A 23,120-nucleotide genomic window follows, 5' to 3' on the forward strand; every position below is an offset into this window, starting at 1 on the left:
AATAGGCACTCTATTAGGACTATTAATATTAGCACTATTACACCTGGAAAGCGGCGCGTTATGTCACAGCCGCTACCTGCGCTCAGAGCTCCGCCATTTTGCCTTCAGTGCCAAGTGCAGGCACGCCAAATGCCGACTTTGGGTTTCCCCTCCGACCTTCCCACATTTCCTCCGGCTGTATTTCTTGGAGAAGCGCGAGAAAGCAATATTTGTGTTTTAGGAGGCGTCTCAGACGTTTTGAAAGAAAATCTCTTTGAACCACTTGAAAGTCATTACTGATTTCTGAGGTTTTGGCGCTAGACTCCTTCCTTACTGCCGACGAACCAACGACACGTTCGAGAGGTCACCTCGCCCTGGCAATTTTTATAAGAGGCTGTGATTTTTCGCACACCGAGCTTCGCACCTTAAACCATACAGCGAGGTTACAGCCAGCCCTGAAAGGAGCCAGACAGCCTTTACCTCTCCAAACTAGGCTCATGCGCACTTGTGTTTGCAATAGTCTTTTGGCTTAACCAAATGGTTTAGAATTACAAGTGCGCACTCAGACTCTGCATACTTCATTTTACACAAATGCAAGACAAACCTTTTTACAACGTTTAATGAGCTTCTTACAAAATTGGTAGGTTTAGGTTGTTTGACTGATGTTAAGAGAAACATGTGGCCTGTGATACGCCGCACCATGCACACCAGCTTCAACATCATACACTGAACATGAGAAACCTTATAAGAAAGGTTTCACGTGACAGCCCGCCACCACCTCTACCCTGCCCCTGGATTTAGGAACACTAAAGAAAGCGAAGGGACTGCCGGGTGGGTAACAGCAGCGAGAGACAACCACAGGGGCCTACCTGCTCACCCGTTTGATTGAAAGGTGATTTTTGGCCCATTTCTGGTGTTCACAGTATGTCAAGTAGTTGAAAATCTCAACGAGCCAGAATTTAGGGGAAAGAAAATTACTGACACATACAAATAAACACATGGCATCCAATCCAGTAAAAACAGTAATGGAAAGTCATTCAAAGAGAGTGCGCTGTGACCTTTTGCTGAAATAAATGTGTCAAGCCCTGTTAGTGATGCTTACAAGGAATCTTTCCATATGTCAGGAAAGTCACCTTGGCAGTGTGCACCGATTTACATGTAGTAGCCTAACTACTTTCTTCTGTCTGAACTTTGCCTGTGGGCACTTGTTTGCCATGGCCCCTTCCTGTACAGTTGCATCTTCCTCTGTTCCTAGTGGTGATCAATGTGTCATGAAGGGTCCTCCCCATGGTGTTTTATCATCGCGCCAATAGATTTTAGAGGAGATTCCAGGAAGGAGAGATGTGAAAATGTTTTGCTGCAGGAGCAGTCTGAAGAGATGGAACATCCCTGCCCACTGCCAACTGTTTATAAGGTAGTGGAAAATATCTAAGCAGGATTTGGAAATTAGAGGCAATGGGCAGCCATTCCATACAAACCTCACACATCCAGTTCACCAGCATGGAAGCCAACAAGAAAAAGTCTAAATAATTTACAAAGTGTAAAAAGCAAAGAAATAAAAAATACCTAAATTGTTCTTTCACTCGAAATAAGGAAGGCAAAAACAGTGACCTATCAGATTTTTATTTCCCTCACAGTCACACCTATTTTACAAGCTCAGGATTTTGCAGTGATGTTGGAGTAAAACATGTTTAGTCTCGTTTGAATTGTCCATTTATACCAGAATGGTTCTCTAGCAAGTGTTATGTACTGGTGGAAACCGAACATATGGACGAAAGCCACTAAAGAGGTAATACTAACACACTCTAACCAATTTGAGACACGGGCCCGTGCCTGGTTATGCTGCCTGCTCGGTCTTCCACAGTGAATCAGCTTCTGAAGAGTCATGGAGCTCATACATGGGCTTGGAATTATAGTTCTGAATTGGTATTTCCATGATTTGGACTTACCTTGATCAAGGCCTTTCTAGATTTGTCAACTATCCATCAACTCTATAAGACATCTATCTGCCTGTTGAGCTAAACAGGCTGTTGAACTAGTCTCTCTGTACTTGACATAAATCTTGAGTTTAATGAGAATATACTAGAACTAGAACTCTGAGTCATCGATTTAAATGTGTACATTAACTTCTCTACAATTACATTGGTTGGTGGCCATTGTACCATTACTAGATTTATGTGAATCTTTGAAAATTTACCTCTGTTAAGCAGACACCACATGTAAAATTTGAAGAAGAAAGCAACACCGGGCCTTAGAGTTGCCGCACCTTAGTCCCAGTTCCAGATAAGTATCAATGAATGTGCAGCCAACCCCGACGTCAGCTGCTGAATGACGTCACTGTGTTTCCAGATCATAAGACGTTTTTTAGAGTTAGTGGGGGCGCACAATCACAAAGTCCAAACGAGCAGAGTTCGTATGGAAAGTATTCCTTCTTTATTTGTTAAAAAATTTAGAAAAGTTAATAATTTCAATCACAAAAGAATCAGCCAACGCGTTTCTCTCCCTCAAAGGGAGCTTCCTCAGGGCAGTGTAATGGTTGATGTTCAATTAGGAGTAGGTAATATCTCGCTATGTAGAGTGTTGTAGAAAATGATTATAGTCCACCGTCTCTTTTATGATGACTCCTATAGGGGTCCAGGAGTCACATATGTTTGTGGTGACAACCTCAAATATAAAATCGAGAATCCCAATGATGAATCGCCTCAGGATAATTGGCACGAATAATCACACGAAGTACGTCTTAATAATATTATAACCTCGGTAGTTGTCAAGGATTCAATCTAGGTACCACTGGAAACATTGAGTACTGATGCATTAAGACCAATAGATAGCCTGAGGGAACAAAAGGTCTGAAAAACTCAGCTGCAAGAGAGTTCAATACTGCATCTGGCAATCTATTCATTATCAATGTTCCAATCTTCAGGCTCTCTTGACCTTTGATGGATGTGAAAAGCCTTTACACTGTTTCGTACCATGGTATCAAGAGTTGTGAGCCACTCCTATTCTCTTCTAAGGCAGAGGAGCATCACCCCATATTCTCTGTAGGGGCAGGGCAGGTTGGACTGCCCACAAAGCAAGGAGGAAAAGTGGTGGCACTCTCTAAGTGCGCATGATGGTTTGTCTGACCGTCTTGGGCTGCCCAAACAGTCATGCACAGGTGGCGTATTCCCCACCAGGCTGTTTTGCACAGCCTGGGTAGAGAAAATGCGCAGGCTCCCAGTCCCCATTTGAGCGCCGAACTACCGCACTCTGATCAATCATGACACTGTTATCAGCAGCGTTGTGATTAGCTAGGGGAGTTTGGAAGCTTGCATGCTTCCTGTTCCTGTGTTGATGAAGAAGAGGAAAGAGAAGCGGCAGTCGGCAGGTAAGTTTAATTTTTTGTTCCTTTTGCTTTTTTACCCTCTCCCACCCCCCCCCCCTACTACCCTGTAGCAGCTGCTGCTGCTTCTGATCATTTCCTTGTGGTTGCTGCTCTGTCTATGTCTGCTGGTTACTTTCTTATATCACTTATGTCTCTATCACTGTTGTTACGTAATGCACTTCCTGCATTTGCAATAATTTACTGTATGGCTGTAATAAACTAGGTTACTGGTTGACTGGTCAAGCAACAACCACAATCCATGTCAGGGTAAGGCACAAGCGAACCCCAAATTAACCAGTGCTCACCCCCTTGGTAGCTTCACACAGAGCAGTCATGTGTAAAGTATTTGTGCAACACTTCATACAGTAAAACAGTGAAAACACCACACAAAAACGATCCAACACCAGTTTAGAAAAGTAGAGCTTAATGTAGTAAACAAAAAATGTCAAAACTATGTAAATCCCATTAGTAGAACCGGACATATTGAATTGAAACATTTTCAGAGAAAATAGCACCAAAAAAGCACAGGTGCCAGTTGGGGGTATCTGCTCACGCCGGGCCGGGACATACTCACAAGTTCAGGTGGACCGCAATGGAGCATGGGCTGGCTACAGGGACACAGTTAGGCCTGCACTACAAACTACCTGTGGCAGGGTAGACTCACAGATGGCAGAGACAAACTTGTTGGAAGCTTGTTATGTCCCTGAGGCTTCAGATCAGGAGGCCAGACAACTGGCCATTGCAGTCACTCTAGGTTCTGAGTTCAAGAGATGTAGGTCAAGTCCTTCTGTCCCAGGCAAAGGGGCAACAGGGAGCAGGTCATCAGGGCAAAGCAGGAGTCCAGCAGAGTGCAGTCCAGCAGAGTGGCAGTCCTTCTTCTTGGCAGAGTATCCACAGGTCCAGATTGTACTGAAGAGTTAGTTGCTGAGGTCCAGTATTTAGGCCCAGTTGTGCCTTTGAAGTGGGGTACAATATTCTAGGGGTTTCTCTTTGAAATCAATCTACAGCCATCATGCCTTCCCTGCCATGGATCCAGACTAACTACAGGGGTTATGCAGCCCTTTTAATGGGGAGGTAGGAAACAGCCTATTCAGGTGCAAGTGAGCTGTTCCCAACTTCTCCCTTCCATCCTGCCAGTGATGGCCCATCCAGACACACCTAAGCTCCCATTGCGTGTGGCTGTCTAGGAGGAATACACAAAGCTTAACTGTTAGCTACACCCAGTCATGTGACACTGGAAAGGCTGTAGGCACTAAATCTCTAAGGCAACAGAATGCCAACTTACTAAATGTGTCAATTTCAGAATAAAAATGTAAACTCCAACTCATAAACCCTTTATCTCTTCCCATTTGCAAATTACACTTATAAAAAATGTAAAAAGGCACATACAATGTTATCATATAGAAAAGATGGGCCTTGCAGTAGTTAAAAACGAATTTAAGAGTTTTTCACTACCAGGACATGTAAAACTTAAAAGTGCATGTTCTACTGTTTTAATACATTACACCCTGCCCTCTGTTCTGTCCAAAGCCTCCCCTAGGGGTGTCATATATGTATTAAAAAGGAAGGCTTGGGCCTGGCAAAAGGTTTCTTTGTTCAGGTAGAAAAGACACGTAAAAACTGCACACACACAGGCTCTGCAATGGCAGGCCTGAGACATGTTTAAAGGCCTACCTAAGTGGGTGGCACAATCAGTGCAGCAGACCCACTAGTAGCATTTAATTTACATGCCCTGGGCACCTGTAGTGCCACTTTACTAGGGACTTATACATAAATTAAATATACAAATTGGGTAAAAGCTGATTCTAACCTGCTTTAAGGAGAGAGAACATAGCTCTTTAGTTCTGGTTAGCTGTGGTGAAGTGTGCAGAGGCCTAATGCCAGCAAAAATGAGATCAGAAAAATTGGAGGAGGAAGGCAAAAAATTGTGGGGGGGACTACCCTGAGGCTGACAGGTCTAACAGTGTCACATATGGGAAATTACTTCTGTGCCACAAACTTAATGTTTCCTAACTCGAGACATTGTTACAGATCATATGTTCTTGACATACAGTTAGCTGGAGTGTATTGTTTCTCACGATTGGGAATAGTTTTAAAATCATACCCTAAAATCGGATTCTCTATCTTTTAAAGTGGAACACCTCGGGGTTCACATAATTGCTTTTAATAAAACCTGATGGTCCATCATAATGGTAACATGTTTGAAATGTAAAAAATGCAATATTGAATCTTTCAATATGCAAGCTCTCAACGAAAATCATTATGCACATTTACATTTTAGGATATTTGTAGCCACGCACTACCTCAAGGCTCTTCTTTTTTGATTTGGGAATATACACTTTCCAATTCAGTGAGGCTCCTTCTGGCATATAGAACTATTTTCCAAGCAGAATTCTTTCCATGTTTGTGCTGTCAGGATCGTGTCCATCACCATTTGGCTAGTATCCAACACAAGCTTTCAATCAATCAATCAATCATGGGCATTTGTATAGCGCGCTACTCATCCAGAAGGGTCTCAAGGCGCTGGGGGGAGGGGTCCGCTACTGCTCGAAGAGCCAGGTCTTGAGGAGCTTCCTGAATGAAAGGTGATCCTGGGTCATTCGAAGGTGGATGGGGAGGGAGTTCCATGTCTTGGCCGCCAGGTGGGAGAAGGATCTTCCCCCGGCGGTGGCTTTGCGGATGCGTGGTACGGCGGTGAGGGCGAGGCTGGTCGATCGTAGCTGGCGGGTGGGTACGTAGAAGGTCAGGCGGTTGTTGAGGTACATGGGGCCCCGGTCGTGGAGGGCCTTGTGTTCGTGGGTGAGGAGCCTGAACGTGATCCTCTTGCTGACGGGGAGCCAGCGCAGGTCTTTCAGGTGGCCGGAGATGTGGCTGTATCGGGGGACGCCCAGGACGAGTCGTGCGGAGGCGTAGAGGGTGTTTCCGTAGTCCAGTCGGCTGGTGACGAGTGCTTGGGTAACCGTCTTCCTGGTTTCGGTGGGGATCCATCGGAAGATCTTACGGAGCATGCGCAGGGTGTTGAAGCATGATGATGAAACAGCGTTGACTTGTCTGGTCATCGAGAGGGAGGAGTCCAAGATGAAGCCCAGGTTGCGTGCGTGGTCCGTTGGCTTGGGAGTGGTGCCCAGGGCAGTGGGCCACCAGGAGTCGTCCCAGGCGGAGGGCGATGATCCCAGGATGAGGACTTCCGTCTTGTCTGAGTTCAGTTTCAGGCGGCTGTTCTTCATCCACTCGGCGACGTCTTTCATCCCTTCATGTAGGCTGGTTCTGGCGGTGGCGGGGTCGGGTCGTTGGTAAGGGATAGGATCAGCTGGATGTCGTCGGCGTAGGAGATGATGTTGAGGTTGTGTTTGCGTGCGATGGCTGCAAGAGGTCTCATGTAGACATTGAAGAGGGTGGGGCTGAGTGTGATCCTTGTGGTATGCCGCAGATGACTTCGGTGGCCTTGGATCTGGACGGGGGGAGGCGGACTCTCTGGGTTCTTCCGGCGAGGAACGAGATAATCCACTCTAGAGCTTTCTTTTGGACTCCGATGTTGCTGAGGTGCTGCGCTAGGGTGCGTTGGCAGACAGTGTTGAATGCTGCAGAGAGGTCTAGGAGGATGAGGGCCGCTGTTTCCCCGTTGTCGAACAGGGAGCTGATGTTGTCAGTGGCTGCGATGAGGGCGGTCTCAGTGCTGTGGTTGGCTCGAAAGCCGGACTGTGAGGGGTCGAGGGATCCGTTTGTCTCGAGGAAGGCGGCAAGCTGTCTGTTGACGGTCTTCTCGATGACTTTGGGCCGGTAGTTCTTGAGGTCGGTGGGGTCTGCAGTTGGTTTCTTCAGGAGGGCACTGAGCTCGTCGTGCTTCCAGGTCTCCGGGAAGGAAACTTTGTATGCATCTCAGGATCAAAGTTTACTCCTTTTTGGTGAGTAACTCAAGCATGGGTGGAGACATTTGAAGGACATATTTGCTTATATACTCTAAGTATACTTTGCTCTTCAAAAGTGTGGGATTTATCCTTGTAAATAATCTAAAAAGCAAGGTGTTGTCATTCTATATCTAGCATTCATGTTTTTTAATTGAGGGAAATCTAGGATGAGCATTGAACGTGGCAGCATTATGTCTAGGACCAGCTCTTTGAGCTCTTTAAATACTAATAGATAATTAACTGGGAAGGTCCCACATAGCTGGGAACTCAGACGTAAGAGAAGATAACATACTTGAGCCAACAGACCTTTCCAGTATATCTTAAACATGCAGATTGTTCCTCCTGGTTGTATTTTCTAGATCCTCTGTATTTCCAAGCAATCCATTTCTTTGGTGGCCAAAACTTTACATTTTCCTATATCACTTTCAACCCTACTTATTCTCCGTAGTCATTCTGATCTCTAGACCAGACTATTTGTTCACTGATCTCTGTAAAGTCTAAAGTTAACACACAAGGATTTTGAGGGTGAGGCCATGTCTTTTGGGGTTTGTTAGCTGGCCCGATCAAGACTTTTTTGGTAATAGTACACATGGAATCACTGATAACAGGATCCTCTGCACCAGCACTGCATCCTTCCATTTTATTATCACAAAAGGTTGAGATTTCTTTTTCGTGAGTGGGCCCAAACCAAATGTTTTGAAGCAGAAAGAGGAGCCTTCCCCTACTCCACAGAACCCCTACAGGCAATTAAAGTAAAAGGAACCTTAAGAAAATGATTCAACCCAAAAATACCTTTAAAGAAAACCAAATCCTTTATCATGGGTCTAGTCTTCCACATATATGCAATTAATACTCCATTCAACAAAGCCATATTTTTTTTAAAAAAAGGAAAAAAAGCCGGGTGAGGGATGGAACAGACGAGCAGGGTGTAGGAAGTGGGTAGCAACATGAAGCACTGGGAAATTTAAACCATGAGGTTGCCATCCTAGGTCAAGCATTTGTTTTCATGATGCCCGGAGTCTCACAGGGGTATCTGCTAATCACACCCTGCTGCCAAACATACAATATCATTGCATTCTCTGAGGGCAGCCATCTTTACTATAGTGTGATAGCCCACAGCCGAGGGCTCTACTGGTTGTTAAAGGCCCTGAACTTGAGGTATAGTCTTGAGTCACAGGTGAGGGGCTATAATTAGGGAGAGGGCCTTCTCCTACATCGTGGCGAAGACCTGGAACAAACTTCCCCTCAGCATCAGATGAAGCCCCACTCTGCAAGCATTCAGGAAGACACTTAAGACCTGGCTCTTTGGATAACGGGAGCTGCCCGAATCCTCCCTCTCTCCCCAGCGCTTTGAGACCCTTACAGGTGAGTAGTGCGTTCTACAAATCCCTGATTGATTAATTGATTGATTAGAATATCCACGCACTAAGGGTAGAATGTTCTAAATTAAAAAGGGAGAAACATGAAGCCAAACATTGGAATGTTGGAGCTCCAAGCTTTTACCAGCCATTATAAGCCTGGAGCTACTTTATTGTCTTCAGTGGGGCTCTCAACATTCCAATGTTCTAATAAAGGAAATCTCCAGCAAGTCAGGAGGCATTTTGCCACCCATGCTGCGCCTTTTGTATGTACACGGCCACTGGAGAAATACAGCAAGGGAGGGCCAATTTATATGGCAGGGTTGAACAAATCATACAGCAAGAAAAGGCAAATTATGCGGCGTAATGCAGCACATTTTATTATAGTATTACGTCAGCATTTTGTCATTTCTACACTTGTTAACACTGTCAGTGCATTGGTTGCACCTCATTAGTTCCAGTGTAACACTCAAATATAGTGATAAGTAACAGAAAGGTGACCAGTCAAGCTTTGCAGAGGGCCTTGAACTGCGCACCAATGCGTGTCACTTCACTTTTAAGGTGTCGCCTAGGCAGCGCGCATGCGCTGTCTCTCCGAGACTTCTAGTTATCCGTATAGTGAGGGTAATACCGCCTGCTGCTTGCCTGCTTTTTACAATTGGGTTATTAATGCGTCAGTTGGCAATTCCAGTCTCCCTATTGTTTGCTGCTCTGATTCGTCACTTCCGTTTGTATCGGAATCAGCATCAACCAACTACAGTTTCAGTGCGCTGCAACTGTAGGTATGTCATGTTTAGGGACTACTTGGTATTATATAGTATGGCGTCCGTTTCACTTGCATAGTTGGGGATGAAAAGGAAAGCGATGCATTGTCTCGAATAGGAGGGCTGCAGGACTGTGTTTTCAGCTCTGACATGACACCACGCCTGATGGACTGTCCTTTGCACAGTGATAAATGTTAATGCGTTCTGCAGCTCGGGGTGCATTTGGATCACAGCCGGAGCTCTTGTATATGCCACGTGTTTTACAGTATGCATCCTAAGTAGGAAATTACAAATGTGTTAACTTGACACATCTTGGATTTCCGGGTAATTGGGCGCTTGTTTTATTTTAATGTGTTTAATTAGCGTGGGTTATGTTTGAGAATTCCATGTCTGTGTTTGTAAACTCCTACCTCACGTTATATATACACCATGTTTACTTTAAGCCTCACTAGGTCTGGCGCAAGCCTTACCAACCCAGGGGCAGTTCTTTTATAATGCTATTCGCCCCGCAAGGAACGTTGCACCGGTACCGCCTGCTGTTTAATGCGTGGCTTTACTTATACTTTACTATGTACTCAAAGTAAACCATAATGCACACATTCATGAAATGCTAACACATGACTGTCAGAAGGAATCAACAGCCGAGCACTGTTGGGGAGCTCTGAGCCTCTCACCTTACTGATTGGGGATTAGGTGGGGGGCAGCGATGGGTGGGGAGCAGAGTGCGCCCGACTGATCGGGTTACCTATAAACCGGTGCCTTGTTCAGAGTGCACGTGCCGAGTGCAGCCGACGTGCTGTGAGGCCAGAATTCGTGGTGGTACTCGGGAGGTGGGGGCTATTATGTGGTGCCATACGGAAGCCACTGTGGAGGGGGCGCCAGGACTACCCTTGTGCTAACCGGGTCTGCAGGATTTCCATCGACCATAGCTCAGATCATAGACCAAGCGTCACCTTAATTTGGTTTATGGTAACACTGGTTATTTGCTGTGCCTAGAAACGACAGAAGAGTGGTGTGAAGTGCTGTTAGAAAACTTGTTCTGGTTTAATCCAGTGAATGCAGTGGCTGAAATCTTGACATAAAATGCCCTGTGCTTCTTTTTTTCAGTGTGGAATGTATCTGCATTTCTAACTTTTTGGGGGGAACCGGAACAAGCTTTGGTTGGGAGAGGACCAGCGCCATAAAGCATTCCAAGTTAGTAATGGTCTGTTTAGAGGAGGGGACCGTGGGAGCACATAAATTCATTTTTGTATTTCTTTACTGTAGTATAATTTTAGAGTATGTGTGCGTGCTTCTTTTTTTCAGTGTGGAATTTATCTGTGCTTGGTTACCGGAGGTTGTTCTTTTCAAACTATTAAACCAAACTACTGCTATATACTTCTTTTTATTTTATTAAAATTCCCTTCTGCTCTGTTACTCCTGTGCTCCCTCCCCATTGCTCCTCTCTCTCCCAGTTTTCACTCCCCCACCCTTTCATCCATTGCTCTCTTCCTCGGTTTGCAGGCTTTTATTTAATAATTTTTTTAAAGGAGGTTGTTTTAAAAGATTTTAGGTTTAATTGGTGGCTGTCGTTTACTGTTGGCTCGCTATGTAGTGTGCTCCTATACCTTTAGGTCGTGTTTGTGCTATATAAAACTGCGAGAGAAAAAAAGCATTTGCAATGCAAAAGGTCTCACATTACTAAATGTTTGAGCTATTGGTGTTACATTATTATTAGCAACACCAATGGTCAAACCTTTAGTAATGCGAGACCCAGCATTGCAAATGCTTGTTGTAACTTTTGATTACTTTGAGCTAAAACACATGTTTTTTGTTAAAATCGTCAGATTCTGCAGTAGATGGTGGTTTATGTGGCAAATGTGGCAACTGGCAAATCTATAATTGTGCGAAAAAGCCCTTGCATAGTTCTCGTGGCCCTGTCTATGCAGTACGGAACTCTATTTTCAGCAGTGCACCAGCAGCAGTCGGTTAGAAAAAGCAATGTTTTCTTTTAGGGCGGTGGGTGGGAATATATATTGAAACAATGCACCTCCATTGCAGTGCCCAGACACTTCACAGTCCAGGAAGTGCAATGGGTCTTCTTCATAAGAGTACTAACACAAATGCTGCCCAATCAAATGCTCGTATGATCAACACTGGGGCAAAGCCCAAGTCCCTGTCTCTAATCTGCATCTTGATCCTCTTTTTTAGGTGATTACATGAGCTGGCTAGACAGCTAAAGCTGCGCCTTGCCAGACCTCAAATTTACAATGTTTTTTTCCCTTCTGAGAAGTTGAAATCAACTGTCACTTCACTTTACATGACGCACTGCCAACTTCGACTCATTCTAGAAAAAACTGTCTCAAGCAAAACAACCACCAAGTGAAAGTGTTAACTTGGTGGTAAAAACGTTTTGCATCTTCATACCAACTCTCTGCGTCATCCAGAGGACCACAAGCAGCTGCGCTTTCCAGAAAAAAAAGTGAATCTATCTTTCAAAGAGGTCTGGAACTCCGCTGAATGAAGGTAGCATGAATGCACGGGTGAGTGTTTCTGTTTTGTGTCCACCCGCAGATTACAGCATCTACTTCAACAGGCGTACATTTTTTTTGTTAAGATTTTCCAGTGTGTTGCGGTGCCCTGGAATACATCAGGTAACGTCTGGTTAGGTCATATCTCCAGAATGAACTATAACAAATGACTGAATTTGCTTCGAACTATTTCACTGATGTCTAACGCCGCCGCATTAAAAACACACATTAGTGTCATTGTTTCCAGCAGCCATCATCAGAGGCTCTTTTTCCCCTTAGCGCGGGGGGCTCGCGGCTCCTGAGAATGACCTCCTCGGGCAGAAACGTAAACGGACAAACAAGCGCTGCGGCCCCTCCTCAGGTGGAGGCGAGTGTGTACCGTGTGTTGCTGGTTACAAATCACCCGTAGCTAGCCTTCTTGACCAGCCCGAGTGACGTGTGACTGGTTTGACTTCACATTATCAAGGAGGCTTGCACATAGCAATTATTCGGCCATTAGGCGGTCCCACGTGGGTGATTGATCACGACGCTGCGAGAGGGTAGCCTCCGGCTCTTTCTGCATAAACAGCTCTTCCTTAAGCGGCCAGAGGGAAGATAAAACGTTTCTTAAATTACGCCCTAAAGTTAAACGTCTACCCTTTAATCATGAGAATGGATGATGTAATACACGCTACAAATACTACGCCACCGCCGTCTTGTGAATATGACCTTTTTGGCTGCGTTCCTGGGGCTGAAATGAGATCCGGAGTGGTTCTACACAGAGCGCTGCTCAGGGGGATAAGCATGCGAGGTACCGCAACGCGAGCCTTCAAGACAGACCGACGGTCTCCATCGCTGATGAAAGTGTTCGCATTTTATTCGTGTGGATTTATCTGTGAGCTGCTCGCGTTTGCTTCCCATCACCTGTCCGCCTCTTGGCTGTGGCTCATTGCAAAGCCCCTCCAATTTGTTGAGCAGGGAAGGTCCGCCCTTAGCCTGCTGTGCTTCCGCATACATTGAAATACCACTTCCGGCAGGCCTGTCGGCGCACTCTCTCTGGCGTCATCCGATCGATGGCTCCTGGGCTTAATAGGCGTTTGGGGGGGGGGGGGGGGGGGGAAGGGGCGCATGTGTGTTCAGCACCTAGGATCCGTGTGGCGAGTCTTTTTTTTTTACAATTGAGTTTGCCACCAGCCTCGAAACTCTACTGTGTAACTAGGCCCAAATTCTGAAAAATTGAAACCAGACATTTATCAGCCCTTAGTGAGTGTTTGTCAACCTGCTCTTTTTAGTCATCTTTGTCATTGCTAGCACCACCGTATTTGTATGCGTGCCTACCACATGCTTTCTTTGATTCATCAGTGGAGCCTCACCTTTTCAAACTAGTACTTCCACCAGCTGAAGGGTCCCACCACCCAAGGTCGTGTAAGATTTAGTCGTCCTATGGTGGCAATGCCATCTCTCATCCCCAAGTACCACCTCTCACAGGATGAAATGATTAATTTTATTGAAAGGTTCAACTGTGCAACTAACTGAAGTCTCAAAACAAGTGACATATAAAAACAATCAAGTGACGTTCAAAAATGCTTCCAAAATAATACTAAAAGGCTACAATACAGCTGCAATATCGAAAATAACTGAAACCAGGCTGAAACCCCATTCCTAGCCACATAAATAAGCCAGAACTATGGAGTTCACTGCTAAAATAGTACCTCCTAGAAAGGTTGAGGAGTATTGTCAATGTAGGTTGAGTTTTGAAATTTGTAATTGGTAAACTCCTACCACAAAGCGTTTCCAGGTGATAGCAAAGATGCAAATGGCTTGAAACTAACAGGAAAACCAACCCTGGTTCTTAGTTCAAACATCTACAGCTTCCTTCCTCTGCCTGCAAAATTGGCCAGAGTGAGGCAGAAGACATTGAGCAGGTGGGAGAGCATTCTAGCACTTTGCTATCTGAAGCGGCTGAGATCGACTGCCAAGTCTCTTTCAATGGACTGGAGGAACATGCAGCACGTAGGAGTACACAACTCTATCACTGGCATGTTGTCTATGCAGGAGTAGCCCTGCTTGGAACAGCTTGTACTAATACGCTACAGACCAACAGGATAAAAACACTCCAGTACAGTCATATAAAGGGCAACACGTAACTTCTCATCAGTTTTATAATTTCATGGACCAACTCCAAGCCTTACAGTAGCTGCCAGCAACATTAGAGCATCTTAGTATCCGACAGATGTGTGGTCCTACTCAATTCCAGAAGTCTCTAATCCACCAACACACTTACTCTTGCCTTGGCGAAGTAATACTTTAAATGAGCATCTTAGTGATCACCTCAAGTCAGGCTTACAGCTTTGCTTCAAGAACATAGTGGTCATATTGAATTGTTGCCTATTTCCATTGTTAGTGTAATGTATGCAGCACAAAGCCATCTTCTCTTTACCACCCCTATTTCCACATTTATGTACACTTTCCGAAATATTTATCAAAAAATGGGTTCAGTTGTGTTGTATTTTTTAACAATTAGATTTTGTAGAACATCTACTGCTTCTCTGAATTATTACATGAATGTGAATAATTAGAAAGTAAGGGCCATATTTAGAGTTTTTAAAGAACAAAAGTGGAGTGCCAGTACTGATATAAATGGTTTAAATAAACGAATAACCATCCAGAACTTGAAAAGACATTCAGGAACGGGAATCGCTAGTTAATAGCTTTTTATTTTAGCATTTATTGAAAAAAAAACCTCTTAATTTTTAGTTCATCAAACAAAGAAAGACATATTCAAAAAGGACACATCATACATGAGAAAGAAGCTAACTGCGCGTCAGTCATTCATTTCATTATTTCATACATATCACATATTTAGAGTTTGGTGGACTGCATACTCTTGTCAGAAAGGTTGCAGATGTCCCTTCCACTGTATTACAAGTCGATTATAGACTACGGCACTTGCTATATGGCGGGACAGACTATCCCATCCGGCAAACTCTATTTTAGGCCCCATGCTAGCAGAAGTATGTCCTCTTTGAATCCATTCACATAATAAAAATGACCACTGTGTTTCCGTATATCAGTTGTATTTTTATTTGTTTTACAGATTTCAGTTGTCTATGTTTAATATTTGTGTTAGCTGCCATCCTTTGATGGAAGCTTCATGTTCTTCAGTAATGCTTATATGAGGGCTCATCTTTGTAAGCCGAAGCAAGCCTTCAACATCCTGTGTACACAAGTGTTTTATTCTCAGGATTCTGTGCTTTTTAGCCAAGTAAAAGACAACATATGTGCTAATGGCAGTTATCAAAATTAAATTGAGAAAAGTCTCTTTATAGGAGATTTTAATATATGAATACAATATTCATGCAGCTATAGTGCCCAATTATTTTTTCTCTACTTATGACAATGTTATTTTTTCAAGGGATAACAGTCTCCTCACACTGCCAGCAGTACATTGAAAGTGGTTCCGTCCTACAATTCATTTATGTTAATAAATGATACTTCCTTTCAGATATTGTGAAGTCAAGCAGCAAGTGCCCTCTGACTTCCTTACTTTCACCTGACTGTATACATGTGAATGTTTGTCCGCCATTTACCCTAAACTATATGGCCCTAACTAAAACAATTTCACATTAGAGTTTCAGTGACTAAGAACACGCACCCTCTAATACATATTTTCAAACTACTTACATTCATATCAATAATTCTGAAAAAAGTTGTGTTTTCGAAAGACATATTGCAAATTACGTTTTTGGAAAATAATAGCAGAAATTATGCCACGTCGTCCCTGGATTTTGGTTCCTCCATTCCTGCTTCTACCTCTTCTTCTATTGTTTACTTCAGGTAATGTCTTTGCATACTTCCAACTTCTCTGTCTCATTTTAAGCCTTCTAGTACGGAGATTGCAGATTATGAAATTTCATTGATGCTGAGATCTGTAAAGTTCATTTCACTTCACATTTCCCAGTGACTTTTTATTCAGAGCTCTCTTGCTTTTATGCAAACATATTTCTATTCATTATGTTTTATTCAGGGCATTTTTGTAGCTTGAACCAAGCCCTAAGGGGCAGAAGAGCGCTTTACACATCAGAAGGAACATGTTCTGAGAGATTTAGAAACAAATATTTACTTAAGTTTAGGACAGTAACACGAGTAAAGGCAGAAACAGGCATATTGCCAACACCACTAGATAGTCAGAAGAGGGAAATGGGTTGAAGGGAAAAGAGGAGGATTTCAGGTTCTTTCCTAAGAGTCAAGAATGAGGTGGTAGGTCTAAGATGAAGGGTGATATAATAATAGGGGCAATCGTGCCCTGGCAATCGCTAGTTTCGTCTGATTGTGTCATTGTTGATGCAAGAGTGGTTATTGAAAGAAGGTTTTTCTTTTGCATATTCTAGTATATTAACCTTGGTGATGGATAGAGGTTTGAACTTGATTGACGCTGTGGGAAGAAGATACTCTAAAGCTATTCAGGATGGCAGCGAGGTTATATGATTGAAGTTGCATTTGTAAGAGAAGCGCTGTGCAGTAGCATGGAGGACTGGCTTAAGATGGGATAGTGAGCATGGATTGGCGGGGTAGGTTGGGAGTTAGGGTTTTTCCAAACCAGTAATCATAGCCAACATTTCCAGTTGGAATTCTCCTTGCTAGGGAGGATTGGTTCAACGTGGAAGCCCAGATTTTTGCATTGATAGAGTGAAGGAAAGCAACATATTATTGAATAATTTACAACGTTGTGCTGGATATTAATACCCTGTATAAAAATGAACTGTTTCATGGTGAGGTTCAGAGTGAGACATTTATACTGTGCTTACCCTTTTATGGGGTGTGTGTCTGAAAACAACTTGTATGTTGTACATGGCTGGAGCACTGCTGTGTGGATGTGTCTTGCTCAGCCAGTAGCAACCTCATAGTTACCAATTAGAGTTTGACATTCACCTTTTTTTGCTATTGTTCTGGGTTTCTTACTTTCACCATTTTGCTGGATCTCTTACTTCCTTTCAGACAAATACACGTCCTTGTACTGAATTTTGTTTTCTGCCAGTAAATAAAAAATGTTGAGAAGTTTTCCATAGAAACAGTACAAAGGTGCATGCAAAACAAGATCTAACAATATTTATTAATAGTGACATTTTTAATCTGATTCACAGGAATCCTTGATGTCCAAACTGCCGCTGTTAAAAACGTACTTTAAAATTCTGTGTCTTTTTTCATTTATACTATGGCAATGTGCATTATCTTTTACACTGCACTTTTATTATAAGGAATACGTTTTCAAGCTCTTATAATGGCATAAAGTGATAATTGTGATAATTGTCCAAATCTAAAATACGAAATCTATGATTTTCTGGAAAATATTGGTATTAAAAACACCTTTGCAGTTGCTAAATTTCAGCAAACTGTGTGGCCCCTTTTAACCTCTGGCTTTGCTCAGCCTGCTGTTGTTTGAGGCTTTGCAGCACTCTTGGATTCAGCACATATTTACCTTACCGTTTGGAAGAGCGTGAATTGCTCTACTCAAATTGAAAAATGTCCCTTTGAACGAACCCTCTCATCGTGTGCACTGCACAGCAAGAAATCATATACAGGTATCAAAGCACATTGGGCCATATGTAGGTGATCTACGTTTACCGATTCTAAAATACTGAATTTTACAGATTCGGTATTTCTAGAATCGGTAAATGGTATGTCGGAAACAATTCGGTAAATATTACTGAATCAGTACGATTCGGTATTTAAGAATCGGTATTTACCGATTCGGTAATTCCCATTCATTCCTATGGGCCTGAAGGCCCATAGGAATGCATGGGAAGCCATTAACTTTTACCTATTCGATAAATACCGAATCGGTAATAGGGTCACATATTCAAGGGTGGCAGGGTGTCATACTGACACCCTGTTGCACCCCTGAATCATGCATGTGTGCACATGTGGCACACATACATGCCCTAAGGGAATGTATGTTTGCCATATGGCACTTTTAAAAAAAGCACAAAATTGCTTTTTTAAAGGTTTTTGATATTTACCACCAACTTGTAGTTGGTGGTAAATAACGAATCCTGAATGCAAGAAGGCACTCACTTGAGTGCCTCCTAGTCCTACATAGCATTTTGGATTCAGTAATTACTGATTCCTTAAAATAAGGAATCAGTATTTTACTGATTCCTTAAGGAATCGGTAATTACCGAATCCTTAAACCTGCCTCCTACATCTCAAACCCTAAATACCGGTCGGTAACGGCCGAAATTCTGTAATTTCGGCTGTTACCGACCAGTATTGGGCTACCTACATATGGCCCTATATCGTTTAAACATACTCTCTGTTAGTAATAATGCTGGGTGTATTGTCTGAATTGCAGAGGTTCTTAATTTATTGGTATATTTATTTTCAAGGTGCTCGTGCGCTAACAGTATTTAATTAGATAATATTCTACTTTCAATGAACACCATTGTTATGCCCAGTCTTAGGAAGAAAGGGAATTAACAGGGTCAGGAACTCTGCCTAAAGGTAGACCCTGCATCTATCACAAACAAGACTTCCGGTTCCGGCCGCGGAGGAGCAGGAGCCCCGGAGCTCCTCCGCGGCTGCCCTACCTAACTGCCGATCCCGATCTCGAATCTGGGCCCCCGGCACTGCATACTGCGTCGGAACACCCGGTGCCTGCAGTGAGATGGGAGCGGGATGCGGGCGAGGGCGCTAGGCGGAGGGGCGGAGCAACCGGCGGGGGTCTGCCTCAGATCCCGGTCCACGCTCTGCTCCGGCACGGCTCCTGGCCACGGGAGAGCATTATCCCCGACACCTGAACCAGAGAGTGCGGGGCACTTGCAGGGCTGGGCTGATCCGATCGTTGCTGGTGCCATGGGAGCAGTGAAAATCTGCAGTGCGGGGGAGAAGGCGGCGGTATACAAAATGGCAGTCGCAATCTTGCCGAGAGCGCCGACAGCTGCAATCCCCAACAGGAGGTACGGTTGAAGGTCGCAGCACAGAGGCTGACACAAGCTTTACAAAACTCAGGTGCTTCATTAGCGGCACTTCACTGGAGGCGGTCCTCATAACGATATTCCTTCCCGCTTATGCCTGACCTTAAAATGGCGGCTGGCGGCGACCTGCAACTGGCGATCGGCTCCCCCTATTGAGCTTCTGAACCCAACTCTCACTGCCCTCACACACCAAAAACTGCCCCTGATCTTAAGAATTGCTGCATTCTCCACTTGGAGTGCTGAGGCTGTCGACATCACCAGACTGCCCCGGGGTCACGCAAGACTGACTCCAAGATGGCGGCCGGCGGCGACCCTCGGATGGCGATCGCCGCTTCTTCTGGCTCGCCCCAACTTCTCCCCAGCCTCTTGCCTATCCTGCGGCCCTCTCTCAGGCTGTCGGGCCTGCCACCCGTCCGGCTGCCGCTTTGGGGGCCTCTGCCACTTCCGCTTTGCCCTGTGGTCCTGCAACATGAGCCGGATCTCCTGGATCACTCACCCCTCCCCCCCTGCAGCATGACACCAATGGCTCCAGTGCTCTGAATGTGCTGCTCATGGCTCCCGGAGGCCACACATCTTCCAGGGCGGTTGTATCCACACACAACCCACCAGCTGCCGTGGCAGCGCCTCACGGACAACGCGTGATCGCACCAACACCTTCACCACCTTGCGCTCTCTCACGCCCACCGAGCCGGATGACTGCAAGCTCTCCAAGATGGCGACGTGCCTGCGGCTGGCCTCCAGCGTCATCTCTCACCTGGGCTCCCACCTTCTCTACTGGACTTCTTGACTTTTGCTCTGTCCTGACCGACACTTTGCTGCTGTTTTCGGACAGTTTCTCTGGACTCTAGCCCTCCTACCATGCCCCTGGACTTAACCCTTCTCCCTGTGGATGATCCTCAAATGTTTCCTCCCTGTTGTGCTTCCCCTTCTCTCCATTCCCTTGCATCCCTCCCACCCTCCCTTTGTGCTGTGACTGCATCCACACTTATGGAATTCTGCTCTTTGACTTATTGTAATAACTATAAATAATGGTATCTGCTTTAGACCTTGCACCATATACCATTCCTATGTGACTCTTAGAGCTTATCTAGTCATATCCCCTCCCTATGTATATAGAGATAACTCTAATCACTAGTGTATGCAGTAGACCTTTGACCGATTGCAATAATGCTAAGCTTTGGTATTCGCTGAAGTCCTTACACCATATACCACCCCTATGCGCCTCCAAGAGTTTAACCAGTCATATCCCTTCCTATGTGTATGTAGTTGACTCTTATCACTAGTGTTTGCAGTGGACCTTTGTACTCTCTACCACCCCTATGTGACCCTTAGAGTGTTTCCAGTCATATTCCTCCTGTGTAGATAGAAGATAACTCTAATGACTAATATCCTATGTGATTCTTAGATTGTATCCATGTGTATCCCCTCCCTGTGTTTAGAGTTATAGCTGTAACGACTAGTCGCCTGTGTGACTGTTGGAATATAGCCAGGTATCCCTTCCCCCGTGTGTTTAGAGTTATAGCTGTAACGACTAGTCGCCTGTGTGACTGTTGGAATATAGCCAGGTGTATTCCTTCCCCCGTGTGAAGAGATAACCCTATTCACTAGAACAAAAAGAAACGTGTTCTTGAAATGTGTAACGTAACTGATTCTATGTAAAGTGCCTTGATAACATGTAACGGAACTGGTGCTATGTAAAGCGCTTGGATAACCTAATCGGTTCAAGTTCCTGAAATGTGTAACGTAACTGATTCTATGTAAACTGCTGTGATAACATGTAACGGAACTGGTGCTATGTAAAGCGCTCTGATAACCTAATCGGTTCAAGTTCGCGCTATAGAAAACTCTAAAAATAAATAAAAAAATAAATCTATCTTAGATCCTCGCACATAGACAAAGAGCTCAATAATACAAAGGGAGGGATTTATTCTGCCTATCAGGAAACTGAGGACGAAGGGCACTCGCAACTAAACTGGCAGTGCCACGGGGGCCCCTAACAAGGTATTTGGGGAGTCTGTGGCCCATTCTAACACCGAGTCATGTTCTCACACTGCTCAAAATCTAACAGCTTCCTTTCACTGGGTTAGGGACGTCTTTCTCCAGTCCCAAGGTTCTGGGGGCATTGTGCAAAAGCCCTGTCATTACATTTCTACCTCCCTATTAGACGTTGCCACTGATACAAAAGTTGCAATAGGCATTTCTCCTCACATTTGACGCTAGGAGGCCATTGCTGTTCCCTTTACCGCGGTGTCCTCTCCAGGCTGTTCATACAAAAGGCCTCATGACAGAGTTGTGACCTGTTGTGTTCCCGGTGAGATGGTTGTGGTAGGGCGTCTCCAGCCATGTCTTCGAGGAATATCTATTGGCTAATGTTGGGGGAAAGGCTCGGTCATTATCGGGATTACTTCTTAGTGGTGCAGCAAGGGTGCCATGGTCTCTAACGCAAGCAAAGAAAACAGGCCAAACTAGCACAGTTTGCTTGACAAATAGAGCTGGAATCCAGAGTTCGGACCCTGAGGGTCCCTCAAACCTGTGGGCCGGAGTGCACCTGCTGCACTGTGGATTGCTACACCCTTGTCACGTGGGTAAGGAGGCACAGTGTGTATTTATCTGTGCAGTCCTGTCCTAGCTTTGGACTCACATAGTAGGACAATGTCTCTGTCTTTGCATTGTCTATCTACTCAATAGGCACCTAGGATGGGGGCATCATCACATGATCCAGGGAGGCTTGTGAGTAGGAAGTGATGCGGAGGCGGGCACAGCATAATGTATGGTTGGGCTTGTGTAACCCCTTTTATCGTTGTAAGCAAAGGAGGGGTGTAGTATTCTCATGTAATAGTATTTCTCCTATGTTACCCTTTCCCTAGCTGCTCAGCCTGTGTGTGTGTTCTGAGTGGAATGTTGGTGTGTGGGCCATGGGTGACTGGATGAGGAGTGACAGTTGGTGAGGGGGGCTGAGAAGCTAGCAGGCTGTGGCGCATAGAGGAATGTCGTCACTGAAGATCCGTGGCAGGCAGCAAGTTGTAGTTAAGTGCGCGCGCTAAACGTGACACGTGTCAGTCTTTTGAATATGCAGGAAGCAGTTGAACTGGCGCTGGCTCAAAGGTGGCTCAAAAAATGCCAATAATAATAGACAAAAATGGCTCACCTCCAAAGGTCCATCCAATGCGCAGATGCGTTTTCACCATGCTTGGCCAAAGTACTCCATGTATCTGTATATGTAGAGTGGATGGCCAGGAACACGATCTTTGCCAAAACAGACTCCACACGCTACCAACGCCATTTAATTTTTCATGCACCTCCAAAGTAGCGTCCACATCTTGAAATAAACAGAAAATGCGCAGGACAGATAGCCATGTAGATCATGAAATGTGCTGTATCCAAGCATTTTGTAAACATGTAGAAAGTCATTTTTCAGGAGCAAGCTTCCCTTGATGGCGCAGGTCTGTTCATTAGGGAAGAGGTATGTAGTATTCCCTTGTCATGGTATTTCTCCTATGTTACCCTTTCCCTAGCTGCTCAACCTGTGTGTGTGTCTCTATTAGCATGTTGGATTTCTTGTGGTGTGCAAGAAGAAATCACAACTCACGTGTCAAAAGGATTGCGGCATCTGTGACTGGTTGTCTTCCAGATCCGTGCTTGCGAAATGCCAAGTGACTCATTGGTTAATGTACATTTTGAACCAGTAGCATAATATAGGTGCGCAGTTATTAATTATGTAATTGCTGTCATGGCCTCATCTTTGCTCACCTTTAGTTTTATGTGCTGTTTAATCAAAGAGAGTGTACTCTTTATGAGTTCCATTATCAGGCAGGTCCTCTGGATGCTTTCCCAGTTAGTGAAGCCCTACAGTATTTTTCATTTTCTAAATATTATTCTTCTCCTGACTTGGCTGAGAAGGAAGTGAGTCAGCTGAAGTTGCATTTCCAAAATGTACAGCTCTTGTTGCATGATGTCATCAAGCCTGTATTCCTCTGTGTGCATTGACCATTATATGATTGTGGTTGTGTGGGCTCCAGTGTGTTTTTTAGGTTTCGACTTTTGGCGAGGGGCGAAGCCCCTCCCAGTCGAAATCTTTTGTGTTTAGTAGTGAGGTTAGGACAGCCTCTGTTTCCAATTGGTTAGCTCCATAAATGGAGGCTAGCCATTGGGAGGCAGAGGCTGTCAATCGCGCTTTCTCACGAAAACGCGATTCGGGGGCGTTTCTGGTGCTTTTTTTAAGCCCCGCCCCTTTGTCCCGGGCCGCGCTGCGATTGGCTGCCGGCCCGGGACACCCCCGTGACG

The 23,120-nt window shown here is 44.8% G+C and overlaps 1 protein-coding gene across 1 annotated transcript in view; it reads left to right on the top strand.

The window, feature by feature from the left end:
• FGF18 (fibroblast growth factor 18) overlaps positions 1–23,120 on the top strand; it is an 885,588-nt gene that overhangs the window by 301,109 nt on the left and 561,359 nt on the right. The gene's annotated exons all lie outside the window — the stretch shown is intronic.

Source organism: Lissotriton vulgaris, chromosome 7 (assembly GCF_964263255.1).
Source record: "Lissotriton vulgaris chromosome 7, aLisVul1.2, whole genome shotgun sequence".
Taxonomy (NCBI): Eukaryota; Metazoa; Chordata; class Amphibia; order Caudata; family Salamandridae; genus Lissotriton; species Lissotriton vulgaris.